This window comes from Strigops habroptila, chromosome 4 (assembly GCF_004027225.2).
Source record: "Strigops habroptila isolate Jane chromosome 4, bStrHab1.2.pri, whole genome shotgun sequence".
In the NCBI taxonomy this organism is placed as follows: domain Eukaryota; kingdom Metazoa; phylum Chordata; class Aves; order Psittaciformes; family Psittacidae; genus Strigops; species Strigops habroptila.
Genome location: NC_046358.1, coordinates 63,254,443 through 63,278,031, shown reverse-complemented (window position 1 = coordinate 63,278,031; position 23,589 = coordinate 63,254,443). Strand labels below are relative to the sequence as shown.

At 38.0% G+C, this 23,589-nt stretch overlaps 1 protein-coding gene across 1 annotated transcript in view; it reads left to right on the top strand.

Moving 5' to 3' along the window:
• ANO3 (anoctamin 3) overlaps positions 1 to 23,589 on the top strand; it is a 204,430-nt gene that overhangs the window by 25,170 nt on the left and 155,671 nt on the right. The window lies entirely within an intron of this gene.

Below are 23,589 nucleotides of genomic sequence, written 5' to 3'. Positions count from 1 at the left end.
CAGCATCCTTGTAGACCCCCTTCAGATACTGGAAGGCTGCTATGAGGTCACCACGCAGCCTTCTCTTCTCCAGGCTGAACAGCCCCAACTTTCTCAGCCTGTCTTCATACGGGAGGTGCTCCAGCCCTCTTATCATCTTCGTGGCCCTCCTCTGGACTCGCTCCAACAGCTCCATGTCCTTTTTATGTTGAGGACACCAGAACTGTACGCAGTACTCCAAGTGGGGTCTCACAAGAGCAGAGTAGAGGGGCAGGATCACCTCCTTCGACCTGCTGGTCACGCTTCTTTTGATGCAGCCCAGGATACGGTTGGCTTTCTGGGCTGCCAGCGCACACTGCTGGCTCATGTTAAGCTTCTCGTCAACCAACACCCCCAAGTCCTTCTCCACAGGGCTGCTCTGAATCTCTTCTCTGCCCAACCTGTAGCAGTGCCTGGGGTTGCCCCGACCCAGGTGTAGGACCTTGCACTTGGCTTGGTTAAACTTCATAAGGTTGGCATCGGCCCACCTCACAAGCGTGTCAAGGTCCCTCTCGATGGCATCCCTTCCCTCCAGCGTATCAACCGAACCACACAGCTTGGTGTCATCGGCAAACTTGCTGAGGGCGCACTCAATCCCACTGTCCATGTCGCCGACAAAGATGTTGAACAGGACCGGTCCCAACACCGATCCCTGAGGGACACCACTCGTTACAGGTTTCCAACTGGACATCGAGCCATTTACCACAACTCTTTGCGTGCGGCCATCGAGCCAGTTTTTTATCCACCGAGTGGTCCATCTATCAAATTGATGTCTCTCCAATTTAGAGACAAGGATGTCATGTGGGACAGTGTCAAATGCCTTGCACAAGTCCAGGTAGATGACATCAACTGCTCTGCCGCTGTCCATCAGTTCCGTGGCTCCATCATAGAAGGCCACCAAATTGGTCAGGCAGGATTTCCCCTTAGTGAAGCCATGTTGGCTGTCACCAACCACCTCGCTGTTTTTCATGTGCCTTAGCATGTTTTCCAGGAGAAACTGTTCCAAGATTTTGCCAGGCACAGAGGTGAGACTGACTGGTCTGTAGTTCCCCGGGTCTTCCACCTTCCCCTTCTTGAAAATGGGGGTTATATTACCCTTCTTCCAGTCATCGGGAACTTCACCTGACTGCCAGGATTTTTCGAATATGATGGACAGTGGCTTAGCAACTTCATTCGCCAGCTCCTTCAGGACCCGTGGATGGATTTCATCAGGTCCCATGGACTTGTGCACGTTTAGGTTCTTAAGATGGTCTCGAACCTGATCCTCTCCTACAGTGGGCCTAAGGTCTTCGTTCTCACAGTCCCTGCATTTGCTTTCCAAGACTTGGGTTGTGTGGTCAGAGCATTTGCTGGTGAAGACTGAGGCAAAGAAGTCATTAAGAACCTCAGCCTTCTCCAAATCCATGGTAGCCAGTTCTCCTGATAGCTTCTGGAGAGGGCCTACATTGTCCCTAGAATTTTCTGTTACAATAGCTGACTGAAACATCATGGAGGGGTATTCGATGAATGCCAGAGTGAGAGCAAGAGAGCAGGCAGGAGCATGTGGCTGGAAGACGGGGAAGCAAGTTTGGTGGGGTGCAGAAATAAAAATGCTTTTGCGACCAGCTGGAATGACTTACTGCTGCCAGAATTGTATGTAGCTTTTCCTCTTCCAATCAGCAGTTTCTCATTTTGTGGCAGATGTCAGTGTTGACAGATTTTGGAGCCTCTCTCCTTAAGTTTGCAAAGAATTCTTCCTCCTTTTGGCATTTTGTCTTCCTTATTTGCCTTTTTTTTTTTGTCTTTCTACTGTGACCATTCAATAAAATCGTGATGCAGGTATAAATGAGCTTATTTAATAATCCCTTGCCTATAAACAAAGGCACTCTTCTCCTCCCACTTTCTTCATACCATCCATAATCTCCAGAGGGAACCCTGTGGTACACCATTTTAAGAGGGTGGTCAGCCTGCGCGTATTTGAGTGCTCCCAGATTTGCCTGTGGAAGCGGGAATGTCTGCAGTGTGGGCTCTGTTGTTCTCTCTACTTTTTAGAGACTTGTGGACACCTGCACAACATAGCATTAAAAATATTCCTGACCATTAAACATTTCTTGTCTTTTCCTACTCTGTTGGATTTAGAGCTATTTTCACTTCTTCAGTGTTTCCTACATAAACAACAGGCTAGATAATTGCTTGAGCACTGGGCTGTACTTGGCACCTTTTGCTGTCTCTTTCCACAAACACAGGTTATTCAGGTGTGACTCTACAAGAGTTGCAGAATCTGAAAGACACAGCAGCAGGGATGGAAGTTTTCTCAGAGAAATGCATGAGCTCATATGCCAAACTAATTGTTTCTATTAGAACTGCCCTTAAAAAAAAAGAATTGCTACAATGTGGTGATTTATAGGGCAAACTTTAACAGAGCATTTGGACTGTTAATATTTTATTTCTTTTAGACTTACAGAGAAGATGTAACCTCCCTGCAGAAGCCCAGGGCTGCTCTTAGGTGTTTCCAAGCTAGCCCAGCTCTCCTGAAGTCCAACTAGCAGCGCATGTGCTCCAGCCACCTGACGTGCTGCTCCAATACAACTGCTACAATCAATGTTTTGTTTTGTAAAATTTTCTTGATTTTTGGTATGTACTCGCCATGCACCTGCTTTGTAGCTCTTAATTTCTTATAGTGCTTACGCACTGCTGTCACTGTTGAACACAACAGCTAAATAGCAGGAACTATTGGATTTGTGACCCCAAAAAGAGGGTGGTAAGGCACCAGTCAGTACAGGTTGCCCAGAGAAGCTGTGGTTGCTCCATCCCCGGCAATGTTCAAGGCCATGTTGGATGGGGCTTGGAGCAACCTGGTCTGGTGGAACATGTCCCTGCCTGTGGCAGGGGGTTGGAACTGGTCCCTTCCAACCCAAACCAGTCTGTAATTCCATGATTGCCTAATGAATTACCTCAAACTACTTCAGTTTCTATGTTGATAAACTTTGCCTACCCATGTTATGCAGTTCCTGGTTCCCTGTGTGGTTTCAGGGAACGTACTTGGCTACATGCTGAAAATGTAGAAAGCTTTGTGTAGTATCTTGAAAACATAGTACCCCACATGTTCTTCATGGTATTATACAGTGACAGTTGTTTTAAAACTTACATTACTTGATTTCATATCTTAAATTGTTTCAAAGTATACTCTGAGATGTAAAATGCATGATTTTTTACAATATAAAATCTGCATGAATATTTTCCAGAGTTTTTTTTACTTCATTTTATAGGAAATCTGAAAAGTAATAGCAGCGATTTTGTATCTTGCTTTGCCACCTGAATGGATTATGAACAATATTTAGCTCTTCATTAAAAGTGTATTAAAGAAAGTCAAGGTCAGCCTGGCTGCATTCACCCTAACATAACTGTTGATTTTAAATAAAACTTAACTGTGTACAAATCAGATTATTTGTTTCCTGAAACTTAGTCTTAAGCCTATTGTATAAGTACTGCTTGACCAGCTCCACATGTGGATAGTGGTCAAACATGCAGATAGCTTGGATTTTGTGCGGGAGGGACTCCAACCATTCACATCATTTGACATATGTACATTCATTTGTGTTGACCAATGTATCATTTTCAGTGTCTTTGATTTGGAATTTATTGCTAAGAACAAAACAGAAACCTGAAGTAACAATTATGTATATATTGAAGTGGAAGAAAATGTAAAACAGCTAAATTTGACCAGTGTTTCAAATTCATGCTCTTTGATGAAAAACTGAAGGTCAGCACAAATAATCAAATGCGTATTTGTAATGACAAAAATGCTTTTATCCCTACCAAAAAACAGCTATAATTTTGAACCTATATGAGGTTTTAGTGTGTACATCTAAATCTTTTAAGAGAATTAATCTGTGTGTTTTATGTGCTGAGATCTAAAAATATGTTTATTCTACAGCTAGAATATGCCTCCACTGGAAAGAAAAAAGAGTGAGAATTTTGTGGAATTTAAATACCATTTGATTTCCTCACATAGCTTACCAGAACTTTTCATGTCCTTTTAAAGGCAATGAATTTCCTGGGGAATAATACATCTTGGATTGAACTGACCAAATGAAATATAGGACTTCAGATAAAAAACCTAAAGTCTGCCAGGAAAGAAATCAATAGAATCCTGCAGCTTTAAGGTACAATACATGCATGGGTTGAGGTGGGTTGGAAATAAAAGAAGCTGATGTGGACTTGAGTATTTCCAGAAATATCACACAATTGATGGTACCAAACAGTATGTGTAAGCTTTACTGTTTTCCCACATCACCTGTATCTCCTGTATTTAGCTCTATATGCTCCAAATAGTATGTTTTCATTGTCTTGTTCAATATTAAGATGAAGTTGATCACACGTTCTGAAATGACTAATTTACCTGGTGAATAAAGGGCTTCCTGCTGAGCAGAATTTAAGAGTTGATCATATAAGGAAAATTTTAGTCTGTTTTTATGATGTTTAGTACAACTTTAGTACAACTTGGGCCTATGGCATCATCTGCTATGTCATATAAGGCTTCCTTGGGTAGAATTCCTCATTGCCATTTCATTTTCTTATTGCTTTGCAGTGTTACTGAGTACTCGAAGATTTTAGCTAATTATTTGTCTTCAGCTGTAATGGAAATTGTAGTCCTTAGGATAAAGAAAAACCAGGTTTCTTATAATCATGCTGAATTGCTTATCTGACATGGTGAACACTTAAAAATGAGAATTCAGTAATCTAATTATAAAGGATGGTTGACTGACCTTTACTTTGGGTAACTTCAGCTACCATTGTTTTCTGTTGTGTTGCTTTATACTTTCTTTAGGAAAAGGGAATCCCCATTTGTCTGCCAAATTAACTGTACTGCTGGTTTTTTTTTTTTCCCACATCTATCTTTATTTTCTGTTCTCCAAAATTATTTTGGTAATTTCCTTTCTGCACTCTTTAGATCCTGTCAGGACCACAGCAATTGTCTCGTGTCTTACAGGCTTTAATGCATTTTTTCGAAGGGCCCCAAAATCAGTATCTACCTAACTCCTTCCCAAAGCCTCAGGAAAATACATGTGAGAAGTTCACTTCGTAATGACAACACAGTTGTGGCAATGGATTTCACGGTTTAATTAGGCTTTGTATGAAAATAGTTTTGTTTGGTTTAAACCTAGTTTTGAGAATTAGGTGGTGGGAGGAAAATCTTTTCCATGTCGTAATTAATTTTTCATATCAAAGTGGAAATTCAGCGCTGAATTTCATCTCACACTTTTTTACCTAGTGACTCAGTACCATGAGATCATTCTGTAGCTCTTCCTCCTTTGACCTTAAATTCTGTGAATGATTTATTATCAGCAACAAATTCTACCAGTTCACTGTTCACTCTTTTTCTTCCTCCTCATGTACAAACATATTGAGCAGCTTGTGTCCCAGTACATTATCCACTAATGATTTTTCTGCCATTGCAAACCCTCTCCATTTATTCTTATCTTTTGTTCCTATCATTTAAATAGATATTAATTTAGTTAGAAAAAAAAAGCAGTAGTATGTTATAGCACCTTAGTTGTTGGGGGGGAAGGGGGATTGGTTTAAGGTGCTTTAGTGAGGTAAATTGTTGAAAGGTATTTTGGAAACAACCATACACTATACCAGATAGTTCATTCTTTCTGTTTCTAGTAGCATTATGAGACATGATTTCTATGTTGCAAAGCCATGTTTTTGGTTTTGTTTTTAATTATCTATGCATCTATGAAGTCTAGGTTTTGTCTCATAATTGACAAAATATCTAGTAAGGAATTCATACCTTATTGATTCATATTTCTAGGGTGTACAAGGCAGAGGTGTTTAAATAGCAGTCACCTTTACTCTCTTCATACCTGTTGTGTTGGCCATTTCAAATGTTAGGATAAGCCACTGCAAATCATCCTAGAATTTATTATCTACCTTGCTAGAAAACAAACATACAGAATACACAATTCTATTGGTGACTTCTTTACAAAACAAATAATCATCAAAATATATATTAGGGGTTTTCAAGATTACAATTATTTTGATGCTTCAAATGGCTGTGTTCCTGTACACTACTCTTAGCTCTGTTTCATTGGATATATATCAAAAGCTTAGAAATAGAGATTTACTATGAATTTTTATTATTTATATTTTCAAATAAAAAATAAGACTGGAAGGCACTGCCTCGTTTGAAGCATGCAAATAATTCAAATTCAGTGAAATAATGAGTGCTCTTAGAGATATGTTTCTGCACTCTTTGCATATGAATTTTGACAGATGAGTTTGATACAGTCTCCATGGTTCCAGCAGTTTTATGGCATAAACTGTGCATCATGGGTTATACACTTGTGTATATAACCCATGAAGTGAAGAGCTGCACAGGACTTCAAGTAGATACTCTGAGACTAAAACCCGCTCAGCATCCTCCTTAGCTGGGGACTTCATCTTGGTATTTTGTACAAGGCTACCCCTTTTTCCTCTGTTCTGCTCCTGCTAGCAATTGGAAAAGCATTTGGTCCAATGAATATTGTTTCAAAAATCAGATGACTTTCACAGAATCAAATTTCTAAACAATTCTGGCATGCAGGGGAGAGTTCTGCTCTTTCCTCAGTTGTATTTATACAGAATGGTCACATAACCCATAAAAAATGGATTGTGTTTTTCTCTTTAGGAGAGAGTGACTTCTCTCTTTTAAAACTCATCAATCTTTGAATCTTCCCACTTCTACAAAACCCCTGTGTATCACAGTACAATCAGAGCCGCAGGGGAGTTAACTTTGTAAGAAGCAGGCGGACAGTGTAAGCGAGTGGCTGCGTGCTCTGTATTCTGCTGTTGTCCTGGCACAATGTTCCTTGCAATGCGTGGACTAAATGTCATTTCAGTTCACTGAGGACAGTGAAATACAATGTTAAAAGAGATTTCTGTCTTAGCTAACCCAATGTTTTATTTGTGGGTCAAAAAATGTTCATTTGGGTTTGAATCACTGTAATATAGGAAAGGACTGTCGTAAAAAGTGCTTTTACACTTTAAAAACTTCCTTTGGAGGATCAGAAAAGAACCCCCACGAATAAGTTGGGTGTGATTCCATAGTCTCACAGTCTGCTTTGTCCTTCTGTGCTCTCACATTACATTAATGGAAGATATATGCATATCTATGAGTTTTCAACTTATGTGAAATGAAGAAGTGTGCTCAGATAAAAAAAACTCCCCTCAAACTCTGACCAAATACCATAAGCAACAAATTGAAAAGAATATGACTCCATTATGGCATGCTATCTTGGGATTTTTCGCAAGTACTTTCCTCGCTGTGTTATGAAATATATATGTAGCATTACAAAAAAAAGATAAAGGTGAAATATCAATGAGCAGTGTATGGGATCAGGACTTCAAGTTTTTCTCACTGATGATCTGGAATTATGGAAATACACAAGACACCCAGAACATGTGTTGTCCATACAGGCAATTTTATGCTGAAATTGAAAAGTTATGTCGTCTGGCCACTAATTTTGTAAATTAGTTGTTAAATTCTTGGCAGGGACAACTGAAATCCAAACCACAAGGCTTAAAGATGGGATATGTTGGAAAATCCCCGCAGAAATCAAGATTTTAATTTTTTTTTTTTTTTCCATAGTATATACTATGCATGTGAACACTGACAGATCTGGAACAATATACACGTCTGGTGGGTAGTATTTATATGTGGTTAGACCCACCAAGCTAGAGTTACTTACTAGCAGCTAGCTGGCAGAGTCTTAGTTTTATAATAGATACATTTGTGAATGACATGAAAAATGATAGGACCAATGTTAAGCTATTGTTAATGTGCCAGTGGAACTCTACCAATTTTTAAATCAGCTGAGGATTATCCTGGTCATTTTCTGTTGTTCAATGTTTTGATGTAGTTTAGAATCCACAGGCTAAATTTTAAAACACACGATTTAACAAGAGAAAAAGGACTTGTATCCTTCAGATTAGTCAGATAAATCTGTGAAGCTGTAACTTAGATTCCATATCCTAAAATGCCATTACTCATTGTCTTCCTATATTTATCAAGTGCTATGAAATCTAGAGTACTGCTTAGGATGTGAGATGTTGCTGGGAAAAGTGATCAAAGAAACAAGAATACTGAAATGAGAAGAAATTGTTAAGATAATGTTTGGTGGTATGTAGAAGTTTATGTACATGGAAGGTGAAAATCTCTAGTGCTAATAAGCTAAAAAAATGATAGTCTTTCTGAAGCAACATACAGATTAGTTTGCTCAGTGTGGTGCTAGCAGTCTGACTTTGACTTTAACATTCATGTGTGAATTCACCACTTGATAAAAAGCAAAGCAGTGCTGGAGGAAGGGAGGGAAGCATATACAGCCTAAATACAGTGAGGAGCTTCATATTTTGATGTTAGCACCAGAAGCCTTATTTCTCAAACCAAAGTCATGTTGAGAAAACAAAATAAGAGTTGTTGCAGAAAAAAAGTTGAGGCCCAAACAAAGTATAATTAAGCTGTAACTTACAGCATATACAGCATGTGTATGGCCTTGGATACCTCCTGAAACACAACACAACTTAGGCTAGAAAGAAGATGGAAAGCGGGGATCTAGTATTTACTCCTTCGTATAACCCTGGGACTGGAAGATACTCCATGATAGGATCAGATGAGCAGAAATAAGGCAAAGGAAAACAGAGAAGGACATGCTTTGCCTTGCTACAATGTGTTGTAGAGTTCAGGAGATTTTGAAAGAGAGTTAGATAAATGTGTGTGATGTGCCAGAGGAAACAGAAAACCTGGCTCTGATGTTGGAGATCAACAGGCCATGCAGTGCAGGAAGCCAGCAGGCATTCCTAACAGAATAGTCAGACTCCATCTGAGCTCTTTCCTCCTTCTCATTTTTCTGGTAACCCTATACTGATATCCCTCAAACATGGTAGGGACATGTTTGTAGTAGCTAGTAGCTAGACAGGCATTTTCAAGAGCCAGTATGACCTAGCTAACCAGCTGAGGGTTTATGCTATGTTAGATCAACCTGGCAATTGCTGTTTCTTTAAGTCTCGTGTTCCCCAGTATCTTCCTGCCTGCCCAAAAGCCTTCAGCATCACCAGTGGTCATTGGGAGACATTTGGCGGCCCCATTGTTTCTGTATGACCAGTTGCCTATATGTTGATCTAGACAAAATGACAGTCCATGCCATTATCATCTACATACGATGCAGGACACGTGGTGAAAGCATTTATTAAAGTGTCCAGGGTGCTTGGTTTGGAGACTTGCTTACATGAGGAATACTTTTTATCCTAAATCACACTTAGAGCAAATTAAGGTAAAATGTTAGCAAAGACATACCTCACAGTGAGGTCTGCTGTGTTTATGGGAGTTTTGCTGTTCAGCTGCAGCATAGCCAGGATGCTACGTTGCCCTGCTGCAGAGGACAGGTAAGATCCATCAACCATTCCTCACTATGAGGTATTTGTGAGAAAAAAGATGAGATGGAGCTTGAAGCTTGCATGTCAGGAAATTCAGAGTGAGTGAGCAAACATGCCCAAAAAGTGGGGAAGCTGATACCTCTTAAGCTGCATTCCCTTCCCTACCTCTTCACTAGGACACTGTTCTTCAGATCTGATCCTGCACCACTGCACCAACAGTTTCTGGGTTTTTTCTCACCAGCAGGACAAAGGAAAGCACAGATTCAGATTAATAGAACATGTATTTTTTGCTTACAGGTAAGGCAGATGACAGGACTTCAAGGTCTTGCCCAAAGTTTTCTTGAAATCACTGCAAAAAATGACACTAATTTAAATAAGCTTTAGCTAGAGTCAAACACTTCTGCATCCTAGATTCATGTGTCATACAGGAGAGAGACACTATAAACTGGGAGTCAAGACAATCCCCTAAACATCCTTCACATATAAGGAAGGATTATTTTTTGAAGGCATATTGGTAAAATTAATAATGCATATAAAAATCAGTCATATTTCTGAGGTTTAGTACCAGCTTTTTACACTTTTATTTGATATTACTCTTTTTAGAAGAAATGAGCTTATACAATGCCACTTAAAATCATGTGAGAGTACAGTTCTAATAAATCTGCCTTTTGATTGTAGAAATGAGATGGAGACGTCTCTGGAGCCGCAATTTAATTTCAACTGACATCACTGACATTTGCAATTTTAAGGACTGAGCATCTGCTTTTTCCATGGGAAAAATCTTCCTTTGGAGAAGCTAAGAGGGCTTGGCCCTAGTGAGCTTTCTGACTTATGTTGCTGCTTACCCAATCTTCTGATGTTTATACTTATCTTACAGAACTACAGAAAAGTCCTCCTGCATCATTTTGTTTTGGTTTCTGTCTTTTAGACGTGATATGAAGCAAAAAGAGGCTACCCACTTAAATAGGAGTGTCTAGTTCTTATCAGACTAGACTTTATCATAGGGTATGTGTTCCTATTAAACCAATGTGAAGACTAAGCACAGATCTTTAACCAGGTATGGTAAATCTTGACTGATAATCAAAATAATCAATTGGTAATCAACTGATTCCATTTAGCTATATAAATACTCAAGACACTCGGTGTAATTATGAGTCATTATTCATATTCACAAATAAAGGACTAGAAGAGGTAAATACTTTGCTTTATTGTGCAGCATGTTCCTTGCAGAACGAAGATAGGAGCTCAGACCACCCATCTTCCAGAGTCACTTTAGAACATTAGTCCCTGATTTATGTTTAAAATTAAGATTATAAAAAATTCTTTCTGAGAAAATAAAGCATAATGTCAAGCACATCTATCAGTTTAATCTTCTACTGCTTGAGTTTGCATTATTAGAATGAAGCAACTTCTCTGTGTTTACTGCAAATCATATTTCTGCATTCCTTTCTAGCCTCACAAATGCTATAATTGACCTTTAGAGGAACTGAAAGGCTCCTTATTTTTTCAAGCACCAGCTTGTGCATCTGGGTTTTGCTGCATCAGCTGACAGTGTTTATAACATTAAATCTTTTCACAGACCTTAATTTTTCATATTTGTGATGTTGTTTCAGATATCATTACCACATTAAACTTCATTTAGTGTTTGTTGACTAAATGAGAGAAAAAGTCATCTTTATGAATAAATTTCACTCTGTGGTAATTTTATTATCTCAGCATTTAAGTAGTTAATATCATTACAGTTCACTGTATTTGGATAAATTTTCAGTCTTTCCTCCAAACTGAATAAATTTTTTTTGACCTATAAACCAATATTAAAAAAAATCATAGTGGTCATTAGAGTTTTAGCAGTGATGAAGACAACTCATGCAACTATCCTATTTTTTCATTGCTTGGAATGCAAAACAGAACGAACCATCTCCAGTATAGTTTGTTTATATTCATATGAAAATAACCAATGTATTACTATTGATACAATTTCAGATTTGTTAAGGGGTGCTTAACGATGCTCTTTGAGTGCTCAAATGTTGACTTTTTTTTCATGCTGAAAACTTTCATCTTACCTAGACTAGTTTCGTGATCTGTAGGCATATTTTATATCTAGACATTTCCATCTATTTGTAGGTTTTATTATTTATTTATTTAGGATTTAGGTTTTATTATTAATGTAACTATTCTTCATGGCAGCAACAAAGCTGTTGAGCTGATATTGAATTCAGAGTCATTATTAGCTTTATTTTTTATGTTTAATGATATTATCTCTAAAATGTTGTGAGCTTAATGTCAAACCTATGCAAAAAATGAAACTAGAAGTTATCCTAGGATAAAAGATTTTACTCTGAAGAATTTCTATTATGATTTGTTGGGGATGAAAATAATACATCCTGGTTATCCTAAATTTGCGGGTGTGAAGATAAACTTAGTTTCGATGAAGAGGGATTTTGTTGTGAAACAAATGACTATGGCTCTGTGATGACCCAGGCAGAGAGATAGTAAGTTTTTACATGGTTGAATTAAAATTATAAATTTTAAAGCTTATGTTAAAATAATTATGCAAAATCAGAATGTCCAAAATTTAAGAAAATGTGCTTCTAAAGTTGACTGTGAGAAAAAAGTTCCTTCTCTGTGAGATGAACCTTAATTGCACACAAGGCAACATTTTTGACTACATGGGTGAAAAAATATGTGCTATGCAATTGTTGATTCCACCATAACAGATGCAGAAGATGCTCTTTCAGATTCTACAAGCACCTCTAAAGTTGCCATTCCCAAGCTTTCAGGCACTTGGCTTTCCAAGTACAATAAAGTTGTTCAATAAAGTTTTTTGTGATGTTTAATTGTAGGCATGTGTCAAATGCCATCCTTACACTAATTTTTATCAGCTACTTGAAAAGTATTTCCGGATGTCAGATGTACTGTGAGAAATATAGGCTGTGTGACTCTAAATTTTGTGAGACTTTAAATGAAGGCAAACTGCATAAACTGTAAAAAGAATCAAAAAGACTAACACAGGTGTATTTCTAAAAGGCATCAATTTTACTAGAGCATCTGCTGCTTCTTGTGGTACTCCATTTCAACACTTATTCATTCAGGATAAGAAAATAACTTGGGAACTGATGCACTTTGATATTTTTTTTTTTTAATCTGAAATATGGTCAAGGACCTCTCCAGAGCTGAATTTGGGTTGTTCTCTCTACTTGTTTCTATATCTGTCACATCTGAAATGATTTTTCTTTATTTTTTAGCTTCAGAAATTCCCAGAAGGACTGTAAGCCCTTAGCACTACTGTGTTGAAAGATTCTCTCTTTTCAGTTTTTAAGTTGGTATGACAAATATAACTGGAACTGTTGGAGCTATGTGGTGAAGTAGGATCATGCTGTCAGAGCTTACCACTGAGGAACAGAAGGGAAGGAAATGATGAGAAAATGAGCTGTGGCGGAATTCAGCATTTATGGCTTTTGCTTTTTTCTTATATTTTTGTCTTTAGCATTTTAGAAGGCCACTGAGTTTCCTATTAATTTGCTCCACTTTCAGGTGGTCAGATGGTACTGTCACTAAAGGACAAAAAATAACTGGTCTTATCATCAGCAGAAACCGAGCTGAAACACAGGTCAAAGTTCAATTTTTAGCTTTATCTGCTGGAATACAGGACTGAAAAATTGAAAGATAGCAGAGCTTATGGCTAGTAAAAGGAAGAAAATTATAGCAATTGCACCTGGTGGGTCATTTCAAAGCTTTCCAGTCTTTAGTTTATAAGTGTGAAGGACTTAAAACCATTGTGTTTCAGGGGAAAGCAGAACTAGGATTGTTTTTAGAGCTGGATTTGGTCAATAATGAAAATAGTTTTGTATAATACCCTCAAAGATACCCACTTTGAGATCTTAAAAACTGATTCTATGAGACAGTACATTAAAGTGCTCTCTTTAATTAACTGTCTGCTCTTATTGCAAACTGCTGCTGCGGTAAGCCTGTGGAGGGAGATTTTCTCTAAGACAGTGTTGCATTGCTCCAGCAATGTTTCCTGACTGGAGGACTGCTTAGGAACTCAGGACCGTATGCAGGGACAGGCTGTGCTACAGCAGCTTTGCCTACAGAGCAGTGTACCTCTGAGATAAGGGACCTTTTTTACGTATATCTTTCTTGTCTCTCTGCAAATTGAAGAAATATTTCTAATGGAAAGGCAGCATTTGGAAGAAGCAACAGCTTTTGCACTGTAACAGGTTGTGCAAATCTGATTTAGTTTGAGGAATCTGAATATCTGTCCTCAAGGAAGCCTTGGGGCTGCTTTGAACACTTTCAGGACGAGTTTAAAGCTAAATTGGTCCCCCATTTCTCCTAAACCATGTCTTCTATAACACTTGTTACCCAAGGTGAAAAACATGTGTAAAACTCCTGACAAAAATCAGGACCGGGAACAAGTACTGGTCTTATGTAACTTCTTCTTACATTGTTCAGATGGTGTTGGAAAATCCATGTAATAGTTCAAATATTAATTCATTGGAATTAAGATTATTTGGTTACTTAACATTTTGTGAATATTTAAACTTAATAGGGCACATGATATTAAAAAAAACTCATCAGGAATAATTAAATACATAATCCCATAATGTATTTCTGTGAATCCCCATGAGATTCCTTTGGGAAATCTGGGATACTCTCCCACACCAAATTTCTGTGTTATGGTGGCTATAAAAGGTCGTGTTTTCTGACCGAGGTAGTGTAAAAATGAAATAAGGGGCCTTGTCTTTGAATTATGGGATCATAAAATAAACTATCCAGAGAAACAGCAAGATTCTTATAATCTTTCACAGCACCCCATGAATACTGGAGTCAATCTGTGGGTTGGATGTGTGTGTGTTTGTTTATTTGTTTAATTTTATTTGCTTAGTGAAATAGTTGGATAAAGAAGAAAATATTGAAGTTGGTAAATCTGTATCAAAACAAATGAGATCCAATGCAAACCTGATTTCCCAGTGATAAATAAACTCGGAGCTCCCTCTAGTGAGATTTAAAAAAACAATGACATGGTCTTTTTTCTCTGAAATCTTGTTAAAGAAAAATCAAACATTCCATTAGTCCATCAAGCAAAAATTATTAAACACATGTAGATAATTAATCTAAGTAACTTAGGAGGTGCAAAAATGTGGGAACATTTACTCTGTAGTTCCCTGTTTCTCACCCTCAAAATGTTGTAACTGATTTCCAGTCAGTGTGTCTCACTCTTTCTTTTCTCTTTGACTGCTTCCATTGACTATTTATAAAAAAGTTCCATAGGTCAGGTTCAGCTTGTGAATCATAAGCATTTCTTTTTTCCTCTTCCGAGGTGCAGTATCTCAGTGATTTGAGCCTGTACACTTGCCAGATGTGTTTTCTCATGAGTTTTCTCTTATTTCATGCTGCACATCATTAGCATATGAAATGCCTTTCCTGTGATATTTTGGCACTTCAAGGACTGATTTCAGTCAGAAAATGAAGAAGCATTGACAACTGTGATGATGAATTGTCAAGGAGTGCTTCAATGAGGTTAATTTTGGTTTTGTTTTGAGAAATGTGGGGAAGAGAAGGCTCAGATCAACAGCTGATGTAAATAAACTCTATTTTAGGCCCAAATCAGATCTGTCCCAAGTCATTTAACAGGAAGCAGTATCCAGTCTGCCTGTATCTAGTCCTTTTTCTCACTCTGTCAATGCCCAAAGAGCCCAAACAAAATTAGACACTCGCTATGATAGGAAAGGCTTGTACATTTTGTATGAGAAATAGCCAGTCCTCCAAAGTCCTCATGAGCTAAATATAACATAGATAAGGCCTAGGGGAAAGTGTTTTTATCCCATTTGATAAGGAAAAAAAATGGTTCTACTTCCATAAAGGAATCAAGGGTTTGTCCTCACTATTGAGTAGCGGTACATATGGGCTCACCTCACCTAGCTCTGAGCTTCCTTGCCTGAAATAATAAAACCTCCTGAGAGCAAGGGAATCTCCATTTGGGTACGGTCATCTGCCAAAGTCTACTGCACCACAGCAGGCTTTTGTTTTGCTGCCTCAGAAATAGATGAATCAAGGTGGTTACTGACTGCATCTGACTTAGATGCCCCTTTCAGCTAAAAGGCATTTCCAGTTTTTATACTGCCAACCATTTGTAGCCCCAGCTTAAGGCTAAATCCAGACAAGCTTATGTTCAGCTCTGCTGACTGTAGGCTTTGATCAAGCTGGGATTCATTAAGCATGCTTCTCCTACTCAAAAACCTCAGTGCAGACTTTGTTAGGAAAGTTCAGAATTTAATTGCAGCTAGTAAATGTCATTCAGCGCTGAAACTGCATAAGCAAACACCTTCTAGGGTTTATGTTTAAAATGAATTACAAAAAACTTTGGATTGACTGAGTGCCTGTGTCAAGTTAACTGTTATAGAGGGACAGCAGGTGTTGTTTCTTTTCAGTAAGATTTTTAAAAATGAAAATAGTATGTTAATTTCTTCTCTACAGGATGTTCTCTCTTATCTACCCCTAGTTAGCTTCATGAAGGTAGTCAGCATTGACTGTATTATGAACTGATGCTTTCCAAGAGTCATTTCAACTTGAACTGATTTATATGGCTCCCTAATCATACCTCATCTCTGCAGGATAAACAGAGCAGTGCAGCTCGGCCAGGTTCATCTTTGACCCCAATGTATCTTTATGTCAGAGAAATGGAAATACGTGTTTCAGTAGCTATTTCTCCTAAATATGTTGCAGTACCAGATTATTTCTTTTAGGGAATTTTTGTTTGGATATCTGCAGAAAAGCTTTGGCACTCCTTTGTTTTCTATGTGGCCAGGAGATACATCTGACTAAATCAAGATTATTTAGCCTTCAGTATGTGATGCTTCATAGGCTCCTTCTTCTTTCTTAGTCTGCATATACTCTTGGAAAGACATCTATGAAGCTGATGGTTTTATGATATGTTTCCCTTAAGAAGCATATAGCACTTAGAATGAAACTTGGCCTTTGACTTATCTTCTTTGTCAGAAGTTCATTGTTAAGATTGTTTGTTTCTTGCCTGAGCATTTGAAATGAAATCTTTTTTAGTGGGCATTTCCCAAATGCTGTTGGTGAAGGAATCTATGAAGAACTGGTGCTGACTGGGAAAATAAACTATTGTATTATGAATAGTTGTCAGAACTGTATCCTACTGACATCTTTCCAAAGGCCTCTCTGAGGATCCTTTCTATCAGGTCATGACATTCAAACGCTAGTATTTCTAACTGCTATTTTGGTGTCCTGTCCAAAGAGTTTGTAGGAACTGTGCTGCTGCAAGCTATCTCTTCAATTTATTCAATGAGGAATAAATAAGCCTGTGTTATCTAAATAGAAAAATGTACAGAAATTTTGGGGAAAAGATTCTCAGCAGTTTTCTTCCATGCTGTGGTTCTATCTCCTGTATAATGGAGCAATGGTATGTTACTTAGGGAGGTAAAAAGATAGAAAGGATTAAACATGGTTTTGAAATCTATTTATATATATCTAAAATACTGTCTTTCAATATCTTTCTGCACAAAAACAGCTTTCTGGCAGATCTCCCATGTGAATGGCCTTTGGACAGCTTTAGGTGACATACGTCAGTTTACTAGTGTTGGAATCAGAATTGGAAAATACACAAAAGTGATGTCTGTCGCTCACATCTGGAGTTGAAGCTTTCATACATTTTACAATGACAGAGTTAATCTGTTGACTCCTGAGAAGCTGAATCACCGTTATTGAAATTAAGACTTTTTCTTTCTACTTTGGATACCACGAGGAAATATGTTGTTGTTGACAAGCCAAATATCCTGCTAACCAGTGGCAGCAATTTTACCCACAGTAACATAAAACCATGAAGAGGACCCAATGCTTTCCATTAGCACCAGCGAGGGTAGAACTATTAATAATCATTTGATGTTTTGATCTGCTGCTGTAAATTTTGTGAAAGAAAGCTACTCTAAAACTTTCCTTATGTGCTTATTGGCTAAAGAAATCAGAGGCTAGTAAAATTATGATCAGACAATCGTGCAATCAAAAAGAACATGCACAGAGTACAGAAGATCAACAGTTGTCTTTAAGTGCAATTGAACTTGGACATAAAGTAAAATTAAAATGTGCTTCTATTTCCAATTAATAAAGAAAGGAGACCATTTAAGTTGATACTGTTGAAGGGACAGTAAACATGAGGAAAACACAAAAGCGTGCTGAAGAGCCATTCCTTTCCTCTGAATCCAGAGTCTCACAATTTTCCATCCAGCTGATTGGAGAGCAATAGGAATCACTTGGCCTTGAGGCAAGATAACTCTCAAATAGTTATAATTCAGCTGTTCCAGCCAGTCTTGTTAATTTCTAACAACTACTGGCTTGCATGAGCCAGTTTTAAAACTTATACTGTTCCCTGGAAATTCATTCTGAAACAACCATTATGCTCACATTTTACTTAAACAATTTTTCTTTTACTAGAAGTGGGTTTCATTTTTCTTCATTTTCATACCATTAGCGTACGTGTGGAGAATAGATTCAATTACGCTTTTGGGTGTCTGTTTTCGGATTGAAGTTGTAATTGTGATAATGGATATTATCAGTCTCTTCAATTAGTTTCAACGCTTCTAAAAAACTATCCAAATGAACATGTGGGAAGATTTACTGCAAACTGAAGTGTAACATACCCGGATCAAGAATGGTACATCTAACAGTAAACATCTTTTACTTTTCTTTCTGTTCTTTGACATCATCAGTTTTGACTGTATCACCTGGGCAGATCTTCTACAGATTCACACACAGAAGTGAAACTTGTATGGCTGAAAAGAATCTCATGGTATTTAGGATATTATAGCTTCTTATTCTAATTCATGTCACAGGCTCTCTGGTTTGCCAGGATGCCAGCAGCCCCACTGCTGTTGTTCTGCCCCATGTAGAATGATTAAAATTTGATGATCTTTATACTAACACTGTAGCAATTAGGGGAGTATGCCATTTCTAAAGGAACTAGAATTTATTATTTATTCTAATAAAACATGCTAAGGTTGTATCTTTGTAGCTTTCATCATGCTAGGGTGATGATGTGTTTCATCAATCTCAAAGCACGTAGAGGAGCACGTGCTTTTGGTAAACCTGACTGCTTCTCCTGGGAGTTCACCTGAGTTTCTAATGTTAGATAGAAGTGCTAAAAAACCATGTAGATGAAGCCCTCAGTGACATGGTTCAGAAGTGAACTTGGCAGTCCTGGGGTAAAGGTTGGACTTGGTGATCTTAAAGGTCTTTTCCAACATAGTTGATTATATCATTTTATGTGCAAACATGCATGCTGTGTGCACACGCATTTATATATGTATATAGTCCTTAAAAAATTTCCCTTGGTGAAAAATTTCCTTTGTCTTCTTTCTGTCTGTTCACACTGACAGCATAAACCATGATACTCATTTCTCTTGGAGTAAATGATTGCAAAATATCTCTAAAAGACTCATATTAACAACTTTTCAAATGATTTTGTAGAAGTGAAATCTTCATGTGGAAAAGGTTAAAAACCCAAAACCTTTTAAATGGTCTCTATGTAAATGTGTGTATTTATTACAGATAGCCATGGGCTTTTCCTTTTTCCTTTGAGCTGACTCTTCAGTGGGATTGATCCATGCAGTCAGTCAATCTGTACCCCATGATTACAATACCAGGGCTTTTGTTTCTTCTTTTTGAACAGTTTCGTGTACTAAAGAGTAGGGGAACAAGGGAGAAAAATATTTGTGGAGGATGTTTTGTAATTTGATACACCTTTAGTCTCTCCAAATGTAAATACTTTTGAGGTGGTTAATTTCAAGAGTTCCCAGTAGACATTGAACTGTTCTTGTATTTCCCAACACTGTCTTCATCTGACTAATGACAAATAAAGATCCAGTGTTTGGGAGCAGCTGTAGACATACACATTTTAATAAATATTTAAAAAAACCAGGATGGGCACAAACCAAAAGGAACAATTTAAATATATCTTCTTATCATTTTTATGCAATGGTGCTATGGATTTCATAACCTTTTAAGAGATGGTGCAGCTGCATACCAGAATGTGTCAAGAAAAGAAATGTCTGGAATTGCTGCCTTTTAAAAGGATTTCTGGATGAGAGAATCTGCAGTGTAGGAAATCTACTGCATTGGAAAGTGTCTATGCTGTGACAAAAATGAAATATTTAATTTTGGAAATTGGAAAATAGATGTCATCTTACTTTTAGGAGCTGCATAGAAGGTTGATTTAAATGGCTGGCTTGGCACCACAGAAAACTTGTAAGGGGAAAGAGGGGTATTCTCCAGTACTATATGTATTTCCACAGCTAGATTTTTAGACCCCTAATATCCTTTTCTTTCTCCCACTTTCATTATTGTTTATCAATTTCTGTAATAAAGAAAGACAAAACTTTGTTATTGTACAATCCCAATTCAGCTCTAGAGAAGATGAAGCCTAGGAACACGATTCCCATTTCTCTGCTACTGGTGACTTTCACTAACTAAATTGTATATAATCCCTTTTTAATTTAGGTCTGATCACCTTTATTTTTCTCTAGATACTGGCATTGTAGATGTTCAACTAGTTCTATACAACCTCAGTGTAAACCTTTGCCCCTACTGCAGTTTTTCCTTATTGTCCTTCTTATGAAGCTAGGTTTGAGTTTATGAAACCACAGTCTATGAAAACTCCTTTTCCCTTTTGTATTGCTCTAATCTTTCAAAAGAGTTTTAACTTAATGCACTCTTCACAAAGGAACAGGCTATTTGCCCATGGCTTTGTTTCAGTAGTCAGATTATGCCATGTTTTCCAGTTATTCAAAATATTAAGCATATAGAGAGCAATAAAGTCTATAAAAACATTTTACCTGCCTTTCATTTATATATATATGAAAAAATGTTGTTTTCAAGTCTATTTTCTGAAGTATTTAATTTCTTCTTCACACTTTTTTTCTATTTAATGTCATACAGTTTCCACATCCTACCTTTATTTTCTTTAATCTTAGTAAATAACCTGTGTATTTGGAGTCTGCCTCGATTCCCTAGATTTACAGGATATAAGGGACTTGCATGTGTTTGCGTGTCAGTGAGTGCGTAATCAACTTCTGCTAGTAATTACAAAAGATATTCAGGTAATTTACTTTTCTTTTGCTCTCCAAACACTGCTTCAGCAAAGCAGGTCATGGGCTGGGAAAAGAAAAATGTAGAACCTGTTGCAGCTGTCTGTGATAGGAGGGAGACAACCCTGACCTTAAAAGATTCATTAAGTGCTACATCTCAGAGCATATAGCAGAGTGTAAACCTCACAGATTCCAGATGTCTCCTGTCTATTAGATGTTTTATTTTTCTCTCCTGTTCTAAGAGGCACTGGTTCCCATAAATTATGAAGTGTTTATTATAACAGCAGTTTTCACCCAGCTGAAATCACATGACATGAAATACCTTCTCATGTGGTCACGTAAATATTGAATTCATGTGAAACGGGCTTGGGCAGAACAGAGATTTGAATTATTTGTTATACCTTCTAGAAGAGCAATCATCGTGAGACTCATGGCTGTTTGGTGTCCGTAGATGCAGTTCCATTAATAACGAGGGAAAAAGGGGAAGAAAACCTGGGACTGAATGCCCAGGTGTGTGTAGGACACAGACAGATGGGTCCAGGGCAAGGAATGCATGGAAATAAACCATTTGAGTTTCTTTGAAAATTATAATATCTTGTACCTCTCTCATTTCACTGTTTGTTAAAATAGAATTATACAATTGTTTAGGTTGAAAAAGACCTTTATGATCATCGAGTTCAATTTTTTCCCCAGGACTGCCAAGACCACCACTAAACCATGTCACTGAGGGCATTATTTACAGAGTCTGTGAGCACTTCTAGGGACCTGGACTTCCACCACTTGACCTGGGCAGCCTGTCCCAATACCTGATCACCCTTTGGGGGAAGAAAGTTTTCCTAATATCCAGTCTAAACCTCCCCTGGCACAGCTCAAGTCCATTACCATCACTTGTTACTTAGGAAAAGAGACCAGCCACCTCCTGGCTCCATCCTCCTTTCAGGTAGTTGTAGAGAGTGGTAATGTCCCCCTGAGCCTTCGCTTCTCTAGACTAAACAACAACCCCTGTTCCCTCAGCCATTCCTCATCAGATTTGTGCTCCAGGCCCTTATAGAGATAACCTTAGCACTGTTGATCCCTAGCAGATAAAATTCATGAATCGTGGTGGTACGTGTTTTTTAAGTTGTTCTTTGCAATGACCTGGCACTGGATTAGTTTCATTCCTCTTAGTTGTGATTCCTGGTTTCAGCAGCTTCTGTTTCACAAAAAAAAAAAAACAAAAACAAAAAAACAAACAAACAAACCCCCCCCCCCAAAAAAAAAAAAAGAGAGAAAAAGCCCAAAACAAAACCAACCAACCAAAACCCCTGAGATCTTCACCTACTGTTATCTCTTTCAAAATACAAAGCTGTGGTTGAAAACCAAGAACTAATAACAGTGAATGGTTCAGTATTTTTTAAATGAGGCCAGGTAGGAAAACAGAAGCAAGGCTCCTTTGTGGAGGGTGGAGTAGTTCCTACCAGCCCCCCCTGCCTTCTGCAAGTGATGGTCAACTTTGAGCCCACCTAGCAGTAGGAAAATCTATGTCCATGTTATTGCCATGCTACCCCTGTAATCCATTTGGTCCTCTCCTTCCAGGCTTGTAAGGGAGGCTATGCCAATATACTTTGTAAGCTGTTTCAAGTCCTGTGTCTTACCTGCTTTTGATCTCTGTGCATGAAATGCTCTCAGTGCTGAGCTGATAAAGCTGCATGACCACAGAGGGAGTGTGAGCTATCCCTGGAAAGGAGGAAGTGCAGTAGCTGTCTGCTGTTCTCTGGGAGTGGGATCATCTTATTTTTATCACTCATACTTGAGCCTGTTTATAGCGAAAGGAGGACCCCATGGCACAAATAGACAAATAATTAAGTGATTTATCTGAAATAAATCTAAGGGTCTTTGGGAAGCTGCAGCATGCTTCCTCTTCCTGATGCCTCTTCTTCCAAGATCTGCACCTCAGACAAAAGCAGTGGTACAAAAATGACAAGTACCTTGTATTCAAAGTACCTCGTATTCAAAGAGACAACGATTGCAGGGAAGGATCAGTGAGCATTTTCCTCCCACCATGTTTGAGCATTTGTTTTTCACATTTTATTTCTTCAGTACTAACAGAAGGACAGGAGTGAAAGCTAGGGAAAAGGTTCAACCATCCAAGCCCACATTCCTCATTCACGTCCTGTTCTCATCTGCTGCTCTTTTCTGCAAGCACAGGCTCCTTTTTGCAGCCTAAACAGTTTCCCTGCTGCAACTCCTTTCCTATGGAACAATTCATCCACACCAAGATTAACTGATTTATGTTATTACCATTTTTCCTGCCACATGCCACCAGGGTGGTCCTCCCTTTTAAGTCCAAGAAAGAGGTCCAGATACATAATGCTTGTAGCAATAGGGATTGTCTTTATTTGTGTACATTCCTAACAGGATAGACAGTTTACAGAGAGTATGCAGTAATTTTTCTTTGGGGGGAAGGAGAAAAAAAAGGGTGACAGAGCCATAATTTTTTAAAGGAACAGTGAAAAGCACTAAACCATTCTTGACAACACTAGTTGTGAAGCTAGATTAGTTTTTCTTAACTTACCCAGGTTTTGCAATATTTTGCTTAGAACATGAAAACATCTATATACTTGGTTTATGCATATTTTTTAATTTGTCGTTTTCCATTTAAGTTTTCCATAAGCCGTCAGCAAACAGGAAATGGATTTATAATCTTTATTATCTCTACATTTTACTTTTAACCTGATTTCTTATACAATTTACTTCCGGCTTTCTTGGAAGGTGGTTATCTTGCAACCTCCTAAGCTTAAAGCACCAGCTGATCTTTAGCAGGTTCTATTTCCTCTGCTTCTCACCCTCTCTACCACAGATACGTGATTTGTTCCTGCTGTTGCTTACTGTGCTAGTATTATTATATAGTTATGTGCTAGTACTGTTATATTATTATGATATGATTATCACTGGTATAAATTTGCCCTAGTCAAAAGGGAATCTCTTTTTTGCAATATCCAGAATTTAGTTTAATTCTACAATGCCAAAAAATTCTACTTTATTCTTTTCTTGGAGACTGAATGACTGAAAAGCAGATATCTTCAGAATA